Genomic DNA, 23,307 nt, shown 5'->3' with positions numbered 1-23,307 from the left:
AATTCCATTCCAGTCCACTCTCCCTCTTCCAGAGCCCAAAGTGAATGGCTGTAGCTAATTTAGTGCTCTGTACTAGCCCTCTGTGCTTTGGAGCAGGCTTGGAATTTTAACCCCAAGGGAGCTGCTCACAGCTAAACAGCTGATGTCTGTGGGCTCCCAACCCACCCTCTCAGGCCTCTGCCAACCTACCAGGCTCAATTCGGTCTCCTTTTTTCTTGTCCCTAGTTATATGGCCCTCTTCAGCTGCTTTTCTGTTGCTTTTTCCCAACAATTTGTCTTTACTTTAGTTTTAATTCCAGTTTGATTCTGGAAAATGGCCTGTGTAGCTTCCATTTACTCTGTCCCCATTTGGAAATCAAATTTTTTGTTTTAAAGTCTGTTTTGTCTGATATTAGTATATATATATGGATATAGATATAGATATAGATATATATAGAGATATAGATATATATAATATATTACATCTATGAATTACTATCAATAGTCCAAACACACCCACAATACAATTGTTCCTTTATCATCTACTGTAATTTACTTTGTGCATTATAGCTTTTTCACCACCCACTTTCATTGTGCTGTTATTTGTAAATGTATTATACAATATTACATTTATATATGTTATAGGCCCAGTAATACATTATATATATTATTATTAATATATATTAATTAAAATATATATTAATATATATTGTTTTATACCATAGCTTTTAAAATCACTATGAGAACAAATATGAATTTCCCTCTGGGGTCACTTGTTTTCAGCCTGAAAATTTTACTTTAGCATTTTTTTAATGTGGTTCTGTGAGCAACAATTTTTTTTTTTTTTTAATTGGGAAAAGTATTTCACCCTCATTATTGAATTATAACTTTTCTGGATATGGGAATTCTGATGGACAGTTTTGTTTTTGTTTTTCCCCTTTGGCATTTTGAATATGTTATCTCACTGCCTTATGGCCACAATTATTTCTGCTAAGAAGTCAAATGTAAATTTTATTGTGATTCTTTTGAAAGTAATGTTTCATTTTTTTCTTGCTGCTTTCAATATTTTATCCTTTTTAAAAAATTATTTTTTTATTTTATTTTATCTTCAGATTGAGCGGGAGGGAGAGAGGTGGAAAAAGAGAGAGAAACATCAATGTGAGAGAGACACATTGACTGGTTGCCACCCACACAACCCCTACCAGGGCTGAGGACAAACAGCAACCAAGGTACGTGCCCTTAGCAGACACCAAACCCGGGGCTGTGGTTCATGGGCTGACACTCTAATTGCTGAGCCAGTTTGGCCAGGGCTCTTTATTGATATTCTTTACTGATGCAACATTGCCATCATACTTTTCTTTACTTCTTCTTTTTTTTTTTTTTTTTTTTATCCTCACCCAAGGACATTCTTCCATTTTTTGTTCAGGTAGAGTGGGAGGAAGAGAGAGAGAAACATCGACATGAAAGGAACACATCAAGTGGCTGCCACCTGCATGACCACCCAGGGCTGGGGACAAACTGCAACTGCGGTACATGCCCTTAGTGGGAACCGAACTCAGGCCTCTCTGGACCGCAGGCCGACACTCTAACCGCTGAGCCAAACTGGCCAGGGCTTTCTTTAACCAAGTTTGTCTTTAGTTCTCTGAATACATTTACAGTGACTGGTTTAAAATCCTTTCCTGTTTTATTAACGTCTGGTCATTCTATCAGGCAATTTCTGTTGCTTGTTTTTTCTCTCATACATGGGTCATATTTTTTAACCTTTGCATGCCTGATATTTTTGTTGGAATCTAGACATTTAAGATAAAATATTGTAGCAACTCTGTACTTGTCCTCCCTTTGGGGGCTTATTATTGTTATTTGCTTGTTTATTTGTTTAGTTACTTACTGAATATTTTAATAAAATCTACTCCCCTTGCCCCAATTCCACAGTGTTAAGTGTTTGATATTGCTCCTCAGAATCACATCTTTGGATATGCCCACAGTCACTCTTTTAGTTACATAGTATTACTGGTAAGGATTCTCTTCTACCATTTCCCTGGCCACACCCAGCTGTTATGCTCCATGGATTGCCTACTGATTTCTCTATTAGCTACAATACTACACCAGGGCATGAATTCCTCTACAAGCTAATCTAATCAGAATGACTTCTGAGATTAGTCCATGACATTTGTTCTGACCCCATGAGGAGTTGTTTCAGCTGTCCCTGATTTCTCCTGCCACAATCTCAATTATTTTTAGGTTTAAACTATTCCATTCTCTGTTGCAAAGTATGTCAGTTCCTAAAACAGAAGCTATCTGCTTTCTTCTCTTCTTCCCCCCAGGAAAATATGAGCCTGGACTCTAGATCTGGTCATGGGGACAATGGGAAGCTTTTCTTTGAGTGACATACCCATTCTAGAATTTAAGTGCTCAGTGTAGGGAGGTAACAGAATCGGATGTCCTCTTAGTTTTTCTCTTCTTGTATGGGAACACCACATCATGAACTGGAACAAGGTCTATTGAGGCCCCAGTATTCTCAGCATGTCATACCCCAGGTAGCGGCACAAGTGGAATTAAACAGAAGAAGGGAGTCCACATCCAAGACTTAGCCTCATCAAAATGCAGCTGGATACAAAATAAGAAACACTGATATCCAGTTCCCCTTGAGAAAAAAAAGTCCTCCATCAGGTAGCAAGAGAGTAGGAGCTCTGTCCTTTTGGCTGTAGCAATCAGAAGTGAAGTCTCACTTTACCTAACCAAGAGGGCAGAGAAAAAGTGTGGTCTTGGTTTAAATATTAGACTTTCTTAATAATATGTTATAGATTTTTTTGAACAGATATTTCTTCATTTTCTATATGTTCTTATGACCAAAGGCTTTAAATGTTTAAATGATTGTTTGTATATAGTAATATAATATACTATATGTAAATCTTTAGTATATAATAGATTATATATAGTTTTCTCCATTTTTATTAGGGAGCAGGTTAGTGAAGCTCCTCACACTGTCATACAAGAAGTTCATCTCTAAAAACATGTCTTTAAATACATAAAATTATCTATATAGGATTTTGAAGGAAATCGATTATATTTAAACACAATTTTTTTACAAACACACTTATGATATATTAATATAGATACTTTTAAATGAAATAATAAGAGTGATAAGTCTAATAAATGATATGATTCTAAAATAGTGATGATTATAAACTATTTCACAATATCTAGTAAATGTTAATATAATTTGCAAATATCTATGATTGTTACTATAGAAAAATTGCATGGATATCTAAAACTACTGTAGTTCATTGCCTACATTCATAATTAAATAAAATGTTACATTTTAATGAGAGATTAGTAAAAATAAAAATGCACATTTTTTTCTTACAAATTTATTAGCCCCCTGAATTATATTTATGGACTTTTGGGGAGCTATAGACCCCAGGTTCAGAATCATTCCTCTAAATGCTCCCTGGGACGGGAAGAAAGGATAAGGCATCCTAAGCAATATTAATCTGTTCCATGGTCCATTAAAAAATACTTAGGTACAACCAATATTTTGGTTATTGCAAAATCTAAATGTATTTTTTACAGTTTCTTTAACTTAAATTCCTCCTTTATCTTGACAATTAAAATCATGATCTATATTTTTATAGTTTATTTTAGTTTTCCTTATTTATATATACCTCACCTTCTCTCTCTTAGTTTAAAATGTTTCTGTTAAAATTCTCCTTCATTCTTGTTGCCATGGCCACGTTACACAATCCCTCTTCACACATCTTGACTGACACCAAAACCACTTGCTATCAAGAATGGAACCTTATTATTCTATCTGAAAAGCTTACTGCAACATCATTTTGTTCCCATCTCTCATTTCTTTTCCTCCCACAAGGGTTGGCTCAAGATATTACATGTGCAGTCCAGGGCTATAAGCTAAAGACACTAATAATCCTCTTACTTTTTTGAAGGAAAATCCTAACACTTGGATTTAAGAGGAAGCTGTTCTGTTGTAGGCTCAAAGAGATGTCATTCTGGACAAATTCAAACTGCCTTTCTTCTTTGTTATATTTGGATGTTACTATTATTTAGAAGACTATTATGCTGATCATCTGTTAAATTTTTTTTTTCATTTATCTGTAACGGCTTCTTTCCTTCCCCTTTCAAATCCTGCCTAAGTGAAATAAGCCAGTCAGAGAAAGACAAGTATCACATGATGTCACTTACATGTGAAATCTAATGAACAAAATAAACTGATGAAAAAATAGATCCAGAGACATGGAAGCAGGGAAAAGACTGACGAACCTCAGAGGGAAGGGGGAGCAGCAGGAATAAATAAACCAAAAAAGGTATATGCGTATATGTATAACCAATGGACACAGACAATAGTTTGGGGAAAGCAGGAGGCAGTGGGATCGGGGAGGAGGGGGTCAATGGGGAGAAAATGAGGGGACACCTGTAATACTTTCAACAATAAAGATAAATTAAAAGAAAAATGTCTCTGATTTTTTAAAAAGTTCACTTTCACTTCTGGATAAAATCAATGATTAATTCATAAATCCAACTGTTAACACTTGTCCCCAAAACATTTTTCTAGTCCATCCTTGTACAACAGGCAATTTCAACTAAAGGATCCTACCCTGGTTTTTTTTTTCATAAAGTTGCAAACTAAATGAAAGTCTCCATATATGTATGTACTGCTTGCTAAGGCAATTTAATTACATGTCGATCTCTTAAACACACACTTTCACTCTTCAGCCAGTTTCTGTAGCAATACTACTAGAGGGCAGCCTTTAAACAGAAAAAAATAATATGCATAGGTAAGTGATGGGAAAAAAAGAACAACGAGAAATGCTGTTTGCCTCTCAACAGGTAAGGTTATTCTTTATTTCTTTTAGTAGAGCCTTTTATAGGCAAAATGTGGCTATTGGGACACATTCAGTACAACAGAATAATATATGTGCCTTGGTAAGTGGCTCATTGCAATATTGCTTTATCCAAATTCTCTACAATGATGACTCTACAAAAAGGCATTTTTTTCTCCCAACCTGTATATGTGGTAGCCTCATTCTATAATAAAATACCTGCTCACATTTTGTTTGCACAATGCTCAGAAAAGGAAGAGTTTAACTGAACTGTAGATAAGCTAATGCTCAATTGTCTTGGCATTAAGTAGAAATTTCCACTAATTACTATTACCATTCTTGTGGCAGTTCTAAAATATTTCCCACTTACCCCCCACAATGTCACACACACACACACACACACACACACACACACACACACACCCTAGACTCCCACTTAACTGAAATCAAACAAAATAAATCCTGAGGTGGATGTTGTGTGCAAAGTATTTCTTATAGCTCTCTTCCAGTATCTATCTGTAGGCTAGGCTAAGAATAAGTGTCTTAGCAAAAGCTTCAATAAAGCAAAATTCTGCATTAATAAACTAGTTGGAGATCCTCTGAACCACATAAAATGCATGGAAAATGGGAAGGGAGAGAATAGCAGGTTGACACTTTTCTTTTTGGAAATATTGAGTATTAGAGTCTGGCAGAATATTGTGGAGATGTTCAACAGGATGATAGAAACACATGTATATTTGTATTTCACAAATTTTACATCAAGATACCAGACTCACGCTTTTAGATATTCACAGTGTTGATCAGAGTAGAAAGTTTCTCCTAGACAACTGCACTGGGGGTAATAAAAACAATATGTGAAAAAATGAATTTGTAAGTTTACTATTATGTCCTTGTCATGGGCACTGCCTTTGATTCGGTCTTCAGCCCTTAAAGCACATAAGTTTTGAAAGCATTTGGCTCTAGATAGCATACATTTGTTTCTAACGTTGTTTTACATAAAAAAGGCTGACTTACATTCATATTATTAATGACAATATGAGCACCCAATTTTGCACTCAATTTTCTAGAGGCAACACTATTATCTCTGTTTTTTTCTCATCTAAACATTTCCTCTGAGCTATAGAGTTCAGCTACCTTTCCAGGAAGTTGAAATCTGAAGGCTCACCTCTTACAGATAAAAGAAAAGAATGTTTAATCATCTTTAGGAATTACACATATCATATTTCTGATGACACTAATGAAGTAAATAAAATTGGATAATCTAATTGCCTCTCATCCAAAAAAAAAATGTCCCTAGCATCCTTTTTAGACATCTGCAATTACCTAGGTAATCTAGGCAAAAAGCTTTGGCTTTTACATGAATTACTTTGAATTGTTATGTAGTTGTTTTCAGCATGAGTTATCCAGATTGATGTAGTGTGGATCCATGAAAGAAAAGCAGGCTGTCTTCAAACAGATATAGAAGTGGGATTTTATGCATTAGATGCATGCCATTCATCACTGCTGCCTTTGATGTTTGCAAAGAATACCTTTGGTGGAAAACACAGAAGACATGGTACACAAAGCACTTAAGGATCTTTACACCCAAATTTAAATGAAAATAATGGGACAGATATGACTTTACAGGCTTTGATGAAGAAGTACACAGCCAATACAAAATATGTTAATGATTCTAGCTTTAGTCCTGTGTTGGTTACCTTCTGGAACCATATTGGTCATCTTCATTTTATAATTTTATTAATTAATTAATTTGATTTTGTGACAGATGTTTCTCCTTTTCCCCCCACTTATTCCCCCCATCCCTGCCCTGTCCCTAGCTTTGTTGTCGATGTCCATTGTTCACGCATACATGCATATAAGTTCTGTGGTTTATCTCTCCACCACCACCTCCTCTTCTGGGGATTATCAGTCTGTACCCCACTTCCACGTCTCTGGGACTGCCCCATTCCTCAGACTGTTATGTTCATTATCTTCCACAAATAAGTGAGATGATATGACACTTGTCTTTCTCTGATTGGCTTGTTTTGCTTAGGATAATACTTTCCAGGTCCCTCCATGTTGTCTCAAAGGATAAGAGATTTCTTTCTTACAGCTGCATAGTACTCCATTGTGTATATGTACCACAGCTTTTTTATCCATTTGTCTACTGATGGACACTTGGGCTGTTTCCAGATCTTAGCTATTGTAAATACTGCTGCTACAAACATGCGGGTACATATATTCTTTCTGCTTGGTGTTTTAGACTTCTTAGAGTATATTCCTAGAAGTGGGAACAATGGGTCAAATGGAAGTTCAATTTTTAATTTTTTGAGGTCACACCATATTGTTTACCATAGTGGCTGCACCAGTCTGCATTCCCATCAGCAGTGTACTAGAGTCCCCTTTTCTCCACACCCTCGCCAACACTTGTTGTTTGATGATTTTTTGATGGCGGCCATTCTGACAGGTGTGAGGTGATACCTGATTGATGTTTTAATTTGCATCTCTCTGATTATTAGTGATGTTGAGCATTTCTTCATATGTTTTTTAGCCATTTGTATGTCCTATTTGGAGAAGTGTCTATTTAGTTTCTCTCCATTTTTTAATTGGTTTTTTTGTCTTCCTTTTGTTGAGTTGTATGAGCACTCTATATATATTGGAAATTAACCCCTTATCTGATATATCATTGGCAATTATGCTCTCCCATACAGTGGGTAGCCTTTCCATTTTGATAATTGTATCTTTTGCTGTGTGCAGTAGTTTTGGGTTCGATGTAGTCCCATGTGTTCATATTGTCCTTTGTTTCTATTGCCTTGGGTGATGTATCAGTGAAAATTCTGCTGCGTATGATGTCTGAAATTTTGTTCTCTACAGTTTCTTCTAGGATTTTTATAGATTCATGAGTCACATTTAAGTCTTTTATCCATTTTGAGTTTATTCTTGTGTAGGGTGTAACTTGATGGTCTAGTTTCATTTATCTGCAAGTAGCTGTCCAATTTTTCCAACACATTTATTAAAGAGGCTGTCCTTACTACACTGTATGTTCTTGCAACCTTTGTCAAATATAAATTGAAAATATTGCCTTGGGTCCATTTCTGGGTTCTCTGTTCTGTTCAACTGGTCTATATGCCTGTTCTTGTGCCAGTACCAGGCTGTTTTGATTACAGTGGCTTTGTAGTATAACCTGAAACATGGTAATGTGATCCCTCCAACTTTGTTCTTCTTTTTCAAGATTGCTATGGCTATTCAAGATCTTTTTTGGTTCCATATGAACTTTTGAAGCACTTGTTCTAATTCTGTGAAGTATGCCATTAGTATTTTGATGGGGATTGCATTGAATCTATAGATTGCTTTGGGTAATATGGACATTTTAATGATGTTAATTCTTCCCATCCATGAACAGGGTAGGTACTTCCACTTTTTTATTTCTTTTTTCAAGATCCTGTAGTTTTCTGCAAATAGGTCCTTTATTTCCTTGGTTAAGTTTATTGCTAGGTATCTTAATTTTTTGCCGCAATGGTAAATGGGATTGTTTTCCTAGTTTCTCTTTCTGTGAGTTCATCATTAGTGTATAAGAAAGTCATTGATTTGTTGACATTAATTTTGTATCCTGCTACTTTTTCAAATTCATTTATTAAGTCTAATAAATTTTTGATGGACTCTGGGGTTTTTAGCATATAGTATCATGTCAACTGCAAATAATGACAGTTTCACTTCCTTCTTTCTAATTTGGACCTCTTTTATTTTTTCTTTCTGTCTGATTGCTGTGGCTAAGACTTCCATTACTATGTTAAATAAGAGTGGTGAAAGTGGGCATCCTTGCCTTGTTCCTTTCTTAAGAGAAATGCTTTTAGTTTTTGCCCATTGCATATGATGTTGACTGTAGGTCTTTCATATATGTCCTTTATTATGTCTAGATATGATCCCTCTTTTCTCACACTGCTGAGCGTTTTTATCAGAAAAAGATGCTGGATTTTGTCAAAGGTTTTTTGACATCTATTCATATAATCATGTTGTTTTTATTCTTCATTTTATTTATGTTGTGTATCACGTTTATTGATTTACGAAAATTGTACCAGCCTTGCATACCTGGGATGAATCCCACTTGGTCATGATGAATAATATTTTGGGGGCTATTGCTGGATCCGATTTGCTAGTATTTTGTTCAGGATTTTGGCATCTATGTTTATCAGGGATATTGGCCTGTAGTTTTCTTTCTTATTAGTGTCTCTTTTTTTGCTTTGGAATTAGAATTATCCTGGCTTCATAAAACGAGTTTGGACGTCTTCCCTCTTCTAAAGTTTTTAAAATAGTTTGAGGAGAATGGGTGTTAGTTCTTATTTGAATGTTCGGTAAAATTACCCAGTAATGCCATCCAGGCCTGGGCTATTGTTTGCTGGAATAGTCTTGATTACATCTTCAATTTCTTCTGTTGTTATTGGTCTGTTCAACTTTTCTATCTCTTCCTGGTCCAGTGTTGGGAGACTATGTGTTTCTAGAAATTTGTCCATTTAGTTTAGATTGTCGAATTTGTTGCCATATACTTGTTCATAGTAGTTGTTAATTATCTTTTGTATTTCTGTGGTGTCAGTTGTTACTTCTCCTCTTTCATTTCTGATTTTGTGTTTTTGGGTTCTCTCTCTTTGTTTCTTGGTGAGTCGACCTAAGGGTCCCTCAATCTTGCTTATCTTTTTGAAAAGCCTGCTCTTGGTTTCATCGATCCATTGAATTGTTTTCTTTGCACTCTATGTCATTTATTTCTACTCTGATATTTACTATTTCCTTCCTTCTACTTGCTCTGGTGTTTTCTTTTCATTTGCTCTCTAATTCTTTAAGTTGTGAGGTTAGATAGTCTACTAGAGATTTTTCTTGTGTTTTGAGGTAGGCCTGTAGTGCTATAAACTTCCCTGTCAGAACTGCTTTTGCTGCATCCCATAGAATTTGTGTTGTTGTGTGCTCATTTTCATTGGTTTCCAGGAAGTTTTTAATTTCTTCCTTGATCTTCTCAGTAACCTATTCATTGCTTAATAACATGCTATTTAGCTTCCATGTGTTCAAATGTCTTTGCATGTTCTTGTTGCAATTTATTTCAAGTTTTATGCCACTGTGATCTGAGAAGATGCTTAATATAATTTCAATCTTCTTGAAATTGTAGAGACTGTTTGTGTCCTAACATGTGGTCTATCTTTGAGAATGTGCCATGTGCACTTGAGAAGAATGTGAATTCTGTAGTTTTGGGGTGTAAATCTCTGTAAATATCTATTAAATCTAGTTGGTCTAGTGCTTCTTTTAGAGTCTGTTTCCTTGCTAATTTTTTGTCTAGAGGATCTATCCAGTGATATCAGCAGGGTGTTAAAGGACCCTGCTATGATTGTATTGCTATCTATTTCTCCTTTGAAGTCCTCCAGAAGATTTTTAATATATTTTGGTGCTCCTATATTGAGTGCATACATGTTTATCAAGGTTATATCTTCCTGTTAGATCCTTTCAATATTATGTAGTGGCCTTCTTTGTCTCTAGTGATGGCCTTCCTTTTGAAATTTATTTTATCAGATATGAGTATTGCTACCCCAGCTTTTTTTCCTTTCCGTTTGCTTGGAAGATTTTTGTCCATCCCTTCACTTTCAACCTATGTGAGTCTTTTGTTGTGAGGTTGGTCACTTTTAAGCAACATATAGATGAGTCATGCTTTCTTATCCAATCAGCTACTCTGTGTCTTTTTATGGGAGCATTCAATCCATTTACATTTAAGGTGATTATTGATATGTACTTATTTATTGCCATTTTTGTTTAGTGTTGTTCTATTTTTCTTCCTATGTCTCTTGCTAATTACAGCAGTCCTTTTATCATTTCTTGCAGTACTGGTTAGGTGTTAATTAATTCCCTTAGCCTTTTTTTGTCTGGGAAGCTCTTTATTTGACCTTCTATTTTGAATGATAGCCATGCTGGATAGAGTAGTCTTGGACTCAGATCCTTGTTTTTCATGACCTTGATTACCTCATGCCATTACCTTCTGGCCTGTGGTGATTCTGTTGAGAAGTCAGCTGAGAGCCCTATGTTTTTTTTGTTGTTTATTTGTTTGTTTTTTTGTAGGTGACTGGTTGCTTCTCTCTTGCTGCTTTTAGGATTCTCTCTTTGTCTTTAATTTTTGGCACTTTGATTACTATGTGTCTTGGTGTGGGCCTGTTTGGGTTCTTCTTACTTGGGGCTCTCTGTGCTTCTTGAGCTTGAATGTGTTATTTCTTCACCAAATTAGGGAAGTTTTCTGTCACTATTTCTTCAAATATATTCTCTAACCCTTGCTCATTTTCTTCTTCTTCGGGGACTCCTATGATGCAAATGTTATTATGTTGCCAGTTGTCCCACAGTTCTCCTAAGCTGTTTTCCTGTTTGTTAATTATTTTTCCTTTTGATTTTTGATTGGTTCAGTTTTTCTACCTTGTCATCTTCTAATTCACTGATCCGGTCCTCAGCTTCCTCTACTCTGCTATTTAGACTTTCTAATGTGTTCTTTATTTTTTATATATCATTCTTGATTACTTCTTGGTGGTTTTTAATTTCCAACTGCTTGATTTTCAATATTTATATGTCTTTTCTCATTGTGCTCATGTCCTTACACATGCTATTGAGCTTCCTCAAGATCATGGCTCTGAATTCGAGTTCTGTTAACTTGCTTAACTGCACCTCATTTATCTCATCTTTGGGAGAGGTCTCTTGTTCTTTCATTTGGCTTTTGTTTCTGTGTTTCATCATTTTGGCTATCACAGTGGGCTTTGGGGCCTGCCAAATTTTCCCTGTGGGTTTTGGTATCCTGCTGTTTGTGGCTCCCTCTTCTGGGTTTGGATGAGACAGAAAGGAACCACTTTAAACACCTCTGTCAAGTCTTACTTTCCTGGGTAGAGTTACTAGCCCAGGAATGGTAGTTATCCTCTAGATTTTTTGCCTGGAAGCTATTGGTAGAGGTCACCTGAAGAACCTTGGTTTCTGAGTTGAATGAAAAACTCCTCCAGATGCTCCGTGTAAGAGGATTTCCCAAGGGTGGGGTAGATGCTGGTTGATAATGGGCCTCAATTAGCATTTCAAAGGCCACCGGGTGGGGTTGAATCTCCGAAGGAGGGGCTGCTGCCTCTCCCTAGGGCCCTGGGAAGGAGCAAGATGACCACAGTCCTGCGTGGCTGCAACTCAACAAAAGGTCTGAGCACCTTCCAAATCCTGAGTGTCCCCACACAGTTCCAGTCCAGTCTGCATTCCCTCTGCTGGAGCCCAAGGTGAGAGTGGCTGCTGCCAATTTAGCCTCTCTCCGGGCTGTGCACCGTGGAGCCGCCTGGGACTTTAACCCGCGGGCACCACTCCCAGCTAAGGGCCGCCGAGGCCACAGGTCCCAGTCGAGGCTGCTGCAGGACCCAGCAGATGCTGCCTCAGCTGAGGCTGCTGGTCCCCACCAAGGCCGTAGCAGGTCCCAGCTGAGGCCACAGGTCCCAGCTGAGGCTGCTGGTCCCCACCAAGGCCATAGCAGGTCCCAGCCGAGGTTGCAGGTCCTAGCCGGGGCCCCAGGTCCCAGCCGAGGGCGCAGGTCCCAGCCCAGGCCGCTGCAGACCATGGGCTCCCGGCCCCCTCTTTTGTCCTCGCAAGCCTACCAGGATTGAGTCAGTGTCCCTGGTTATGTGGTCCTCCAAGCTGCCTTTTGGTTGCCCCTTCCTGACAATTTGTCTTTGTTTTCATTGTAATTCCAGTTTGGTCCTCGGAGATGGTCTGTGTAGCTTTCATTCACTCCGCCACCATTTTCCACCGATCTCTTGGTCATTTTTTTTCAACAGACATTAGGCACAATGTTTGTCAGGAATGGAAATGGAAAGCAAAGTTGGTTTAATCAATGGATTAAAAATAAGATATTCAGATGGCTGGTACAGGTCCAGCCTATATACCATCTTAGTATTGGCACACTTTAATTGAGTGGTTAAGTAACCACAACAAGTCCCAAATTGGGGTTCAGTCAAGGTCAAGTTACCCCAAATCTAGTTAAAGATAAGCCATTAAGGGCTTTGGAAGGTTTCATAAATTTAATACTTAAGTTAAAGCAAAAGGAATGCTTTTGTGAACAATAACAAAGTCTCCTGTAATGTAAACAAATAATTTACAAGTGTTCTTTATGGGTTTTGAACCTCTGAGCCTGACCTTGCAAGAAAAATTTGGAGACATACACCAAGAGAGGTATTTCTTCTTTGGCCTGGGGTTAGTGGAAAAAGTTTGAGCAGAATTCTCCCTGTCGCCTTGTCCTGGCTGTAGCAATGCTGCTTAGACTCTGTAACACTTGCCAGATTCAGCTGGGAAACCATACAAAATATTAAGGAATTGTCCTGTCCTGATAATTGGCCCATGGTGACTGGTCCAAAAAATGATAACTCAAATTCAAGAGTACATTGTATTTGCTGTATGTATCTACATTACTAATGATTCCATACTTGATTAACCATAGCTTCTGAAATGTAATTTTCAAATGCATATACATCTCCCAATAATACTATTCAAAGAAAGTTATTGAAGTCAGCGAATAAATTAGGAATGACCTTACAAATATATATATTTGATTGACACTAGAAACCATGATCAATATTGAAAACAGTAGTCCATTTGATCCTGGAGTATATAAGGATTCCAAAGAGTAGTTATTTGAAAAAGACTTTTCATGACATGGATAATGGTACTTTTCAAGCCAAGCTAAATGGTGAATTAGATTGGAAAATGTAAACATTCCATCTGTCCAGAGGAACCTAAAGATTCTCAGCAATTTTTATAGCCATAAACAGTGAGTCTATCACTAGGGTCACATTGTCTGCTGGCGAATTTATATTTAAAATAAATTATACTAAATAAAATAAATGATACTGTTTATAATCATCTATTATCTATAAGATAGGCTCTGAAGTCCTGCTGAATGGAAGCTTGACTACGGAGATCTATTAAAAAAAAAAAAATACCAGCAGCTAGTTTTAATATTTACATCAAAGTGCGAAAAACAATAATAGGCATGGCCAATTTCATGATCTTTTAGGAGTGGGTGTACCACGTTGAGGCTTGGACACTAAGGTAAGCTGATGGAAGAAGTGATGCAAAGTGAAGATTTTTCAAATGTATCAAGGGAAAGAATTAAATTTTACATAGTATGGTTTTAAAATTATGTGTAGCTCTTCACCCTTAATTCAATTTGTAAGATGCTTACCAAATGTGGCCCTGATTTTGAACTTTCAGAGGCAAGTGGAGTTCTCTACTTTAACTTCTTTTAGGTTTACTTCCTATGATGGTTAATTTTATCTGTCAACTTGATCGGGCCATGAGTGCTCTGATATTTGGTCAAACATTATTCTAGGTGTTTCTGTAAGCGTGTTTTTGATGAGATTAATGTAAAATTAGTAAACTGAGTACAACAGATTGTGCTCCCTAATGTAACTGGCCCTCAGCCAATAGGTTGAAGGCCTGAATAGAACAAAATGGCTGACCCTCCCTCCCCACTGCCTGACTGCTTTTAAACTGGAGTATTGGTTTTTTCCCGACTTTGGACTCAAACTGAAACATCAGCTCTTCCTGGGTATTTAACCTGCTGGACTTCAGACTGGAACTATGCTATCACCTCTCCTGATTCTCAGGTCTTTAGACTCAGACTGGAACTACATTATTGGTTCTCTGGGGTCTCCAGCTTGCTGACTTACCCTGTGGTTCTTGGCACGTGTCAGCCACCAAAATCACATGAAATAAATCCTTATAAGGGAACTCTTAATCTCTCTTATCTCTCTCTCTCTTTCTCCATATATATAATCATCTCTGTTTATTTCTATCATCTTCCATTGGTTCTGTTTCAATTTAAAACCATGATATTTCAATGACCTTTGACAAATGCCAATCATCTTATCTTTTCCTTCAGTCCACAAACAAAGGTGTTTATTTTTTCTAAGTCAAGACCCTCCATTTAGACCCTACCTATTTAACATATATAACCTCTTTCTCCATTTGCTCCTTTCCATTACGGTTGCATACATAGGTCTTTTTTTTTCATAGAAATAAAAAACGTTGCTTGAGCCTTTCTCCCCACACTCCACTCACATAACACTCTATCTTAGCTCCCACATTATGTCCCTCTTTTTATTGTTAAATTTCATAAGAAGTTGTAAGTATTTATGCTTTCAATAATTCACTGACCACACAATACTTAATATCTGCCAATAAGGCTTCTGTCCCCATCAAACTAAAGTGGTTTTTCCAAAATTTCCTATTTTTTTCCTTTTTAAATCATTTTTATTTTTTCAATTACAGTTGGCATACATTATTATATTAGTTTCAGGTGTATACCCCAGTGAATAGACATTACACAACTTACTAAGTGATCATCCCAATAAATTTCACACTCATCTGAAACTGTACACAGTTATTAGAATATTATTGACTACATTTCCTACACTGTAATTTATATTACCATGACTATACTGTAACAACCAGTTTGTACTTCTTAATCCCTTCACCTTTTAACCCATCCCCCCACCCACTTCCCATCTGGCAACCACCAAAATATTCTTTATCTATGAATCTATTTCTGTTCTGCTTGTTCATCAATTTTGTATTGATCATTATCATTTTATTGTTCACATTTTTTATCATTTCTTCTTCTACTTGAAGAAGACCCTTTCACATTTCATAAAATACTGGTTTGGTGATGATGAACTCCTTTAGCCTTTTCTTGTCTGGGAAGCTCGTTATTTGTCCTTCAGTTCTAAATGAAGCTCTGAGTCTGGTATTTACAACCTATGCATGTAGATATTAATAAACATCATCTGGGATGTATTGAAAAGAACATAGTACATATAGACAAAACCTGAAAAAATGGAAGAAACATAGAATTTATGATGGCATAGTGCCAAAATTAGCTTTTAACACAAACCAAATGGAAGAAAATAGAGAAAACCTTAGAAGATGGAAAGAAATCTTAATTTTGGAGCATGAGAACAGAACTACATATTGCAGCTTAACACTTAATATGACAGTTTGGGTGTAACTTGCATTCTACGAACTATTCTACTTTCTCTCTCAATTCTCAAACATTCCCTGGTTCCTCTAATCCTATTCTGTTGACTAGTTCTACATCTGCTATAAATTTTTTTATCCTCACCTGAGGACATTTTTGCATTTATCCTCAGATAGAGCAGGAGAGAGGGAGGAAGAGAGAGAGAGAAACATCAATGAGAGAAAGACACACCCACTGGTCGCCACCCACACGACCCCAACCGGGGCGGACAAACTGCAACCAAGGTACGTGCCCTTCGTAGGAACTGAACCCGGGACTCTCTGGTCCATGGGCCGATGCTCTAACTGCTGAGCCAAACCAGCTAGGGCCCACATCTGACATTTAATAAATCAGCTCTTACTTTATTTCTTTGCTGGAGATGGTTCCAGATATCAAAAACAAAGTCAGTATCTTATTGTCAGTTTCAGCAGTTTGTTTCTAAATTGTCCTGAATATGTCCTTAAGAATGACATTTTCCCCAGTTTAAAAGTACATCAAAATGCAGGTTAAACAAAACTATAACCCTAATGAAAAATTATGCAGATTGACATTTTAATACCTATGTCATATTTTTTAAACATGCAGATGAAATCTGAGTTGTTATTGAACAGATAAAATGAAAAATGATGATGTTGGCAAGAACAAGAGTATGAATATTCATGAAGAAGGACAAGCATATATTTTCCTAAAATGTAGTGCTCTCCTTCCCAGGGGAGGCCATCTGGCCTCTTTAATTGCTAGTTAAAACCAATTAGTATAAAATGGGACATTACCTTATTGGGTTTCACCACAAGCCTTCTGGTTTCATCCTTAATCTTATGGTTTTCTCTTAAATGTTTTCTGTTAATGATACAAATTGAAAACAACAGCAATAACTCATGTATAAGCTGAGTACAGTCTAACAGGACTCAAACAAACACTTTTCTTTAATATCTGTCATTATTGCTTTCCCCCAGAGAGGCAGAAATAATAACAACTCAGGCCTGCTCACCCACACAAACTGTTCTCTTGGCCATTGGAACAGCCAGCCAGGCAGCCAGCTAACTGCTTACTCCTTGCCTATGCTACCAGCACCTCATGTCCTGGGAGTCTCTCAAGTGTGGAGGCAATAGTGTCAGAAACAATAGTGACCCTGATTTGACACATATTTCCTCAAAGTGAGTCATGAAGACACTGGAGAGAAAGAAGCTTGCATTGCTTTACACTGAATACAAGAATAACACTGACCTGATCTACACATTTCAATCACTGGTTCATAACTCCAAGTTCTTCAGCTGCCTATTTTGTTCATGTATTGGTTCAAGCTTCTTTCCCTTAACTGCTTATTAGTGAAGTTATTTTCTACTTAGTTGTAATTTTCTTCTTAAGAAAATAGATTTCCCCTAGTTACTGTCTCAGCAGTCACCTGTCACTTTCTCTTATATCTGAGTCATAGCTACTTCTTCAGATAGTCCTGACTGCTCTGTAAACTAATTTATTTTTTTAAAAGACAATGACAGCATCTAGTTACCCAAGTTTTAGTCAGATATAGTCACTATCAAATTTGCATGCAATTGTAACACATTAACTATACAAATAGTATAGAGTAAGGCAGCATTTGCAAAGAATATCATGCATACTATTTGTGATATATAAGGTAAATTTAGTTAGTAAATGAACTAATTTTTATAATAGCAGTAATAGATTTATTTTGTTTTATGGCTATACACAGACACACACACACACACACACACACACATATGGCTAGCATTAGAAAACCTTGATGACTCAGATTCTATTGTCTAGGATAAGATTAAGGTTTCTAAAAATGAAGGGAGATAGCTTTTAATTAAATAAATAATAGTATAGATATTAAGACATACATGGCAAAATCATGAAAGTAGTACTCAAAATACCAAAGGTTGGGAAGCAATTGTGCTGTGATTAAGAACTCGTTCACATTTTAATGCCTCACTTTGACACTTATCGGCTATCCGACTTTGGGAAAGTTCTCTTCATTGAGTCTCAGTGTTCTTATCCATAAAATACATTGATAATAGTACTTACCTCACAGGGGTGAAAAACAAAAAGAAGTAACCTTTCTTCTTCAAATAGACAGATGTATCTAAATTAAGATTGAGTCCTAAATTTGGTCTTTTGTGCTAATATGAAAGGAATGGAAACCATAATTATCTAGCAAAACATAGCAACCTCTAATAGCGGAGGCATTGGAGGGGGTGATTTGAGGAAGCATAATTGCTCAATCTCCCAGGAAATAAGAAGCAAATTTTTGTTAGATATTAAAATAATAGACTGGTTTACATAACAGACTCTCATCTGGGATAATAAACTGGTCTTGGAACAACCTTTCAATAACTCTGCACTTACGTATTTCTTTAGAAGTTAAATGTTTCCATGTTTGTTTCTCCCATCAGCTTGTGAGCATCTTTTGAACAGCAACTATGTTTTTTCATCTTTGTATTTTAATACATAGCAGGGATTGACCCAGTATAATGGTTCAATAACTGGCTGTTGAGCTGAATATAAAAGTTGTGTTTTTTTTTCTTAAAATTTAAAACCCTTAAGATCCTGGTAACTTTATGATGTAATATGATATGTGTTTACCGACATATTGATGAGCATAGAGATTTACTTGACTTTTAAATGGCCTCAGAGAACTAAAAGAGTGTGTGCGAGTGTGTGTGTGTGCGTGTGTGTGTGTGAATGAGCCTGGATATAATGAAAATGGAGAGATGCCTAGATGAATATAAGGACTGAAATGGTGTCTACAATGCAAAGAAAAGCCATGTTATTCCCAAAACAAAATAAGAACATTGAAAAATCCTGGGGGAGAGAAAACTCCACTACCCATAGACAACAACTCCATATTTGATTCCTACAATTTACTTAACTGATAAAAATTAATTGTTATTATTTCCTCAATGAAATTTGGTAATTGTGATATGATGTCTGAAAACACCATGTCTTCCCACATTGACTGCTCTAATTTCCCCTATGATTTAAGTGAATGAGTAAGGAGGGGAAGATAATAACTGTCATTGCTAATAGCTGGGAAAAAAATCAAAACTGCTAAAACTTGGAACCATCTTATTTTAACCTATATTGAAAAGAACAGAAGATCTTAAAAAATATCCTGATGGCTTCTCCCTAATATATACGCTATATAAATACCATACTGTCCACTTCTAATGTCAGCTAATAGATAAACATACTTAAAAAATGAGGAATTGGAGGAGATGGTAAAATGGCAGTGGAGTGAATGGAAGCTACGGAGACGGTTTCCCAGGACCAAAAAGGAATTACAACAAAAATGAAAGCAAATCTTTGGAAAAAAGCAACAGAAAAGCAGCAGGACAGATCTATATGCTCGGGGACATCAGTAGGATCTGCGAAGGCATGAGAGGGTGTTGGGCTGGGAGCCCACAAACAGGAATGGTCTTAGCTGTGAGCAGCACCCTTGGGGATAAAAGAACAAGACTGCTACACAGAGCAGAGAGCTGAGAAACAGTGCTAAAATACCCACAGCCACTCAAATGGGGCTCCAGCAGAGGAAGGGCAGACTGGGCTGGAACTCTGTAGGGACACCCAGGATTTGGATGTGTTAGTGTTTTTGCTGAGTTACAGCCACAAAGGAAAGGACAGTGGCCAGTTTGCTCCTTCCAAGAGCTGTGGGGAAAAGCAGCAGACCCTACCTCAAAGATCCATCCTTTTCCAGGTGAGGCAAAGAAATGCAAATTGAGGCTCATTAACAACCAGCATCTATCCCACCTTCTGGAAATCCTCTAATACAGAAAACCACAGCTACATTCCAAGGCCTAAGTAACTGAGACTACTAGCCTCCAGGCAAAAGATATAGGATAATGAACCTTTCCTGGGCTTGCAAATCTACAAAGAAAGTAAGACTTGACAGTGGTGTTTAACATGGAACCACCAGGCTCATCCAAACCCAATACAGAGAGCCACAAACAGCAGAACACCAACACCCTCAGGGAAAATTTGGCAGGCTCCAAAAACCACTGATATAGCCAAAATGGTGAAACAAAGAAACAAATCCCAAATGAAAGAACAATAAACTCTGTCAAAGATGAGATCAATGAAATGCAGCTAAGCAAAATATCAGAGGTAGAATTTAGAACCATGATCTTGAGGAAGCTCAACAGCATGACTCAGGACATCAGCACCATGAGTAAAGATACAGAAACATTGAAAAGCAACCAAATGAAAAATGAAGAATGACATAGCCAAAATGAAGAACACATTGGAAGAACTAACCAGCAGAGTAGAGGAAGCTGAGGATCAAATCAGTGAATTAGAAGACAGGCTGGAAAAATGTACCAATCAGAAAACCAAAGGAAAAAAAAAAAAAACAATTAAAAAACAGGAAGACAGCTTAAGAGAATTATGGGACAACTAGCAACATAATAATATTTGTATAATAGGAGTCCAAAAACAAGAAGAAAATGAGCAAGTGTTAGAGAATATATTTGAAGAAATAGTGACAGAAGACATTCATAACTTGAAGAGAAAAGGCATTCAAGTTCAAGATGCACAGAGAGCCCCAAGTAAGAAGAACCCAAACAGGCCCACACCAAGACACATAGTAATTAAAATGCCAAAAGTTGAAGAAAAAGAGAGAATCCTAAAAGCAGCAAGAGAGAAGCAACAGGTTACCTACAAAGAAAACCTCATAAGGCTCTCAGCTGACTTCTCAACAGAAACACTACAGGCCAGAAGGGAATGGCATGAGGTAATCAAGGTCATGAAAAACAATGATCTGAATCTGAGACTACTCTATCTAGGAAAGCTATCATTCAAAACAGAAGGTCAAATAAAGAGTTTCCCAGACCAAAAAAAAAAAAAAAAAAGGCTAAGGGAATATATTAACACCAAACCAGCACTGAAAGATATGCTAAAAGGACTGCTGTAGTTAGTAAAAGAAATAGGAAGAAAAATAGAACCACACTAAACAAAAATGGCAAGAAATAAGTAAAATCAATAATCACCTTAAATGTGAATGGTTTGAATGCTGTGATAACAAGACACAGAGCAGCTGACTGGATAAGAAAGCATGACTCACATACATGTTTACAAGAGACCCACCTCACAACAAAAGATTCACATAGGTTGAAAGTGAAGGGATGAAAAAATCTTTCAAGCAAACCGAAAGCAAAAAAAGATCTGGGGTAGCAATACTCATATCTGCTTAAGTAGATTTCAAAAGGAATGCCATAACTAGAAACAAAGACGGCCACTACATAATATTGAAAGGATCTACCCAACACGAAGATATAACCTTGGTAAACATATAGGCACCCAATGTAGAGGCACCAATATATATTAAAAATCTTCTGGAGGACTTCACAGGAGAAATCAATAGCAATACAATCATAGCAGGGGACTTCAACACCCCGCTGACATCACTGGATAGATCATCTAGACAAAAAATTAACAAGAAAACACAGTCTCTAAATGAGGCACTAGGTCAAATGGATTTAATAGATATCTACAGAGAAATACACCACAAACCTGCAGAATTCACATTCTTATCAAGTGCACATGGGACATTCTCAAAGATAGACTACATGTTAGGGCACAAACTACGTCTCTACAAGTTCAAGAAGAATGAAATCATATCAAGCATCTTCTCAGATCACAAAGGCATAAAACTGAAAATCAATTGCAACAAGAAAGTGCAAAGACACTTGAAAATATGAAGGCTAAATAGCATGTTATTGAACAATGAATGGGATACCATGAAGATCAAGGAAGAAACAAAAAAAATTTTAGTGACCAATAAAAATAAACAAACAACAACACAAAATCTATGGGATTCAAAAAAGCAGTTCTGAGAAGGAAGTTCATAGCACTACAGGCCTACCTCAAGAAGCAAGGAAAATTTCTAGTAGACTATCTACCTTCACAACTTAAAGAACTAGAAAGCAAACAAAAAGAAAACCCACAGCAAGTAGAAGAAAAAAATATAAACATCAGAGCAGAAATAAATGACATGGAGACCAAAAAAACAATTCAAAGGATCAATGAAAAAAAGTGCTGGTTCTTTGCAAAAATAAACCAGATTGATGAACCCTTAGCTAGACTCCCCAGGAAACAAAGAGAGAGAGATCCCAAATATACAAAATCAGAAATGAAAGAGGAGATGTAACAACTGACACCACAGAAATACAAAGGATTGTAACAAATATTAAGAACAATTATAGGGCAACAAATTTTACAATCTAAGTGATATGGACAAATTTCTAGAAACACATAGTCTCTCAAAACTGGACCAGGAAGAGATTGAAAACTTGAACAGACCAATAACAACAGAAGAAACTGAAGATGTAATCAAGATTTTCCCAGCAAACAAAAGCCCAGGCCTGGACAGTTTCACGAGTGAATTATACCAACATTCAAAGAAGAACTAATACCCATGGTCCTCAAACTATTTCAAAAAATTCAAGAAGAGCCCTGGCCAGTTTGGCTCAGTGGTTAGAGAGTCAGCCTGCGGTCTGGAGAGACCTGGGTTCAGTTCCCGCTAAGGGCACGTACTTCAGTTGCAGTTTGTCCCCGGCCCTGGTTGGTCGTGCGGGTGGCAGCCACTCGATGTGTCCCTTTCACGTCGATGTTTTTCTCTCTCTCTCCCTTCCTCTCTCTCCCTCCCACTCTATCTGTACAAAAAATGGAAAAATATCCTCGGGTGAGGATAAAAAACAAAAAAAAAAATTCAAGAAGAAGGAAGACTTCCAAACTCGTTTTATGAGGTCAGTGTAATTCTAATTACAAAACCAGAAAAAGACACTACAAAGAAAGAAAACTACAGGCCAATATCCGTGATGAACATAGATGCCAAAATCCTGAACAAAATACTAGCAAAACATATCCTGCAATACATCAAAAAAATTATTCACCATGACAAAGTGGGATTCATCCCAGGGATGCAGGATGGTAAAATAGTCTCAAATCAGTAAATGTGATACACGACATAAAAAAAAAAAGAACAATATAAATCATATGATCATATAAATAGATTCTGAAAAAAGCATTCAACAAAATCAAGCACCCATTTCTGATAAAAACACTCAGTAATGTTGGAATAGAAGGATCATATCTCAACATAATAAAGGCCATATGTGAAAGACCTACAGCCAACATCATACTAAATGGGCAAAAAGTAAAAGCATTTCCCTTAAGAACAAGAAAAAGACAAGGATGCCCACTTTTGCCACACTTATTTAATGTGGTATTGGAAGTCTTAGCCACAGCAATCAGACATGATGTAAAAATAAAAGGGATCTAAATTGGAAAGGAGGAAGTGAAACTGTCATTATTTGCAAATGACATGATACTATACGTAGAAAACCCCAAAGACTCCATCAAAAATTTAGTAGACTTAATAAATGAATTTGGCAAAGTAGCAGGATACAAAATTAACATTAAGAAATTGACAGCATTCTT

This window comes from Molossus molossus, unplaced genomic scaffold, assembly GCF_014108415.1.
Source record: "Molossus molossus isolate mMolMol1 unplaced genomic scaffold, mMolMol1.p scaffold_m16_p_2, whole genome shotgun sequence".
Lineage (NCBI taxonomy): Eukaryota > Metazoa > Chordata > Mammalia > Chiroptera > Molossidae > Molossus > Molossus molossus.
The sequence above is the reverse complement of the archived record's forward strand: the minus strand, read 5'-3'. Positions refer to the sequence as shown.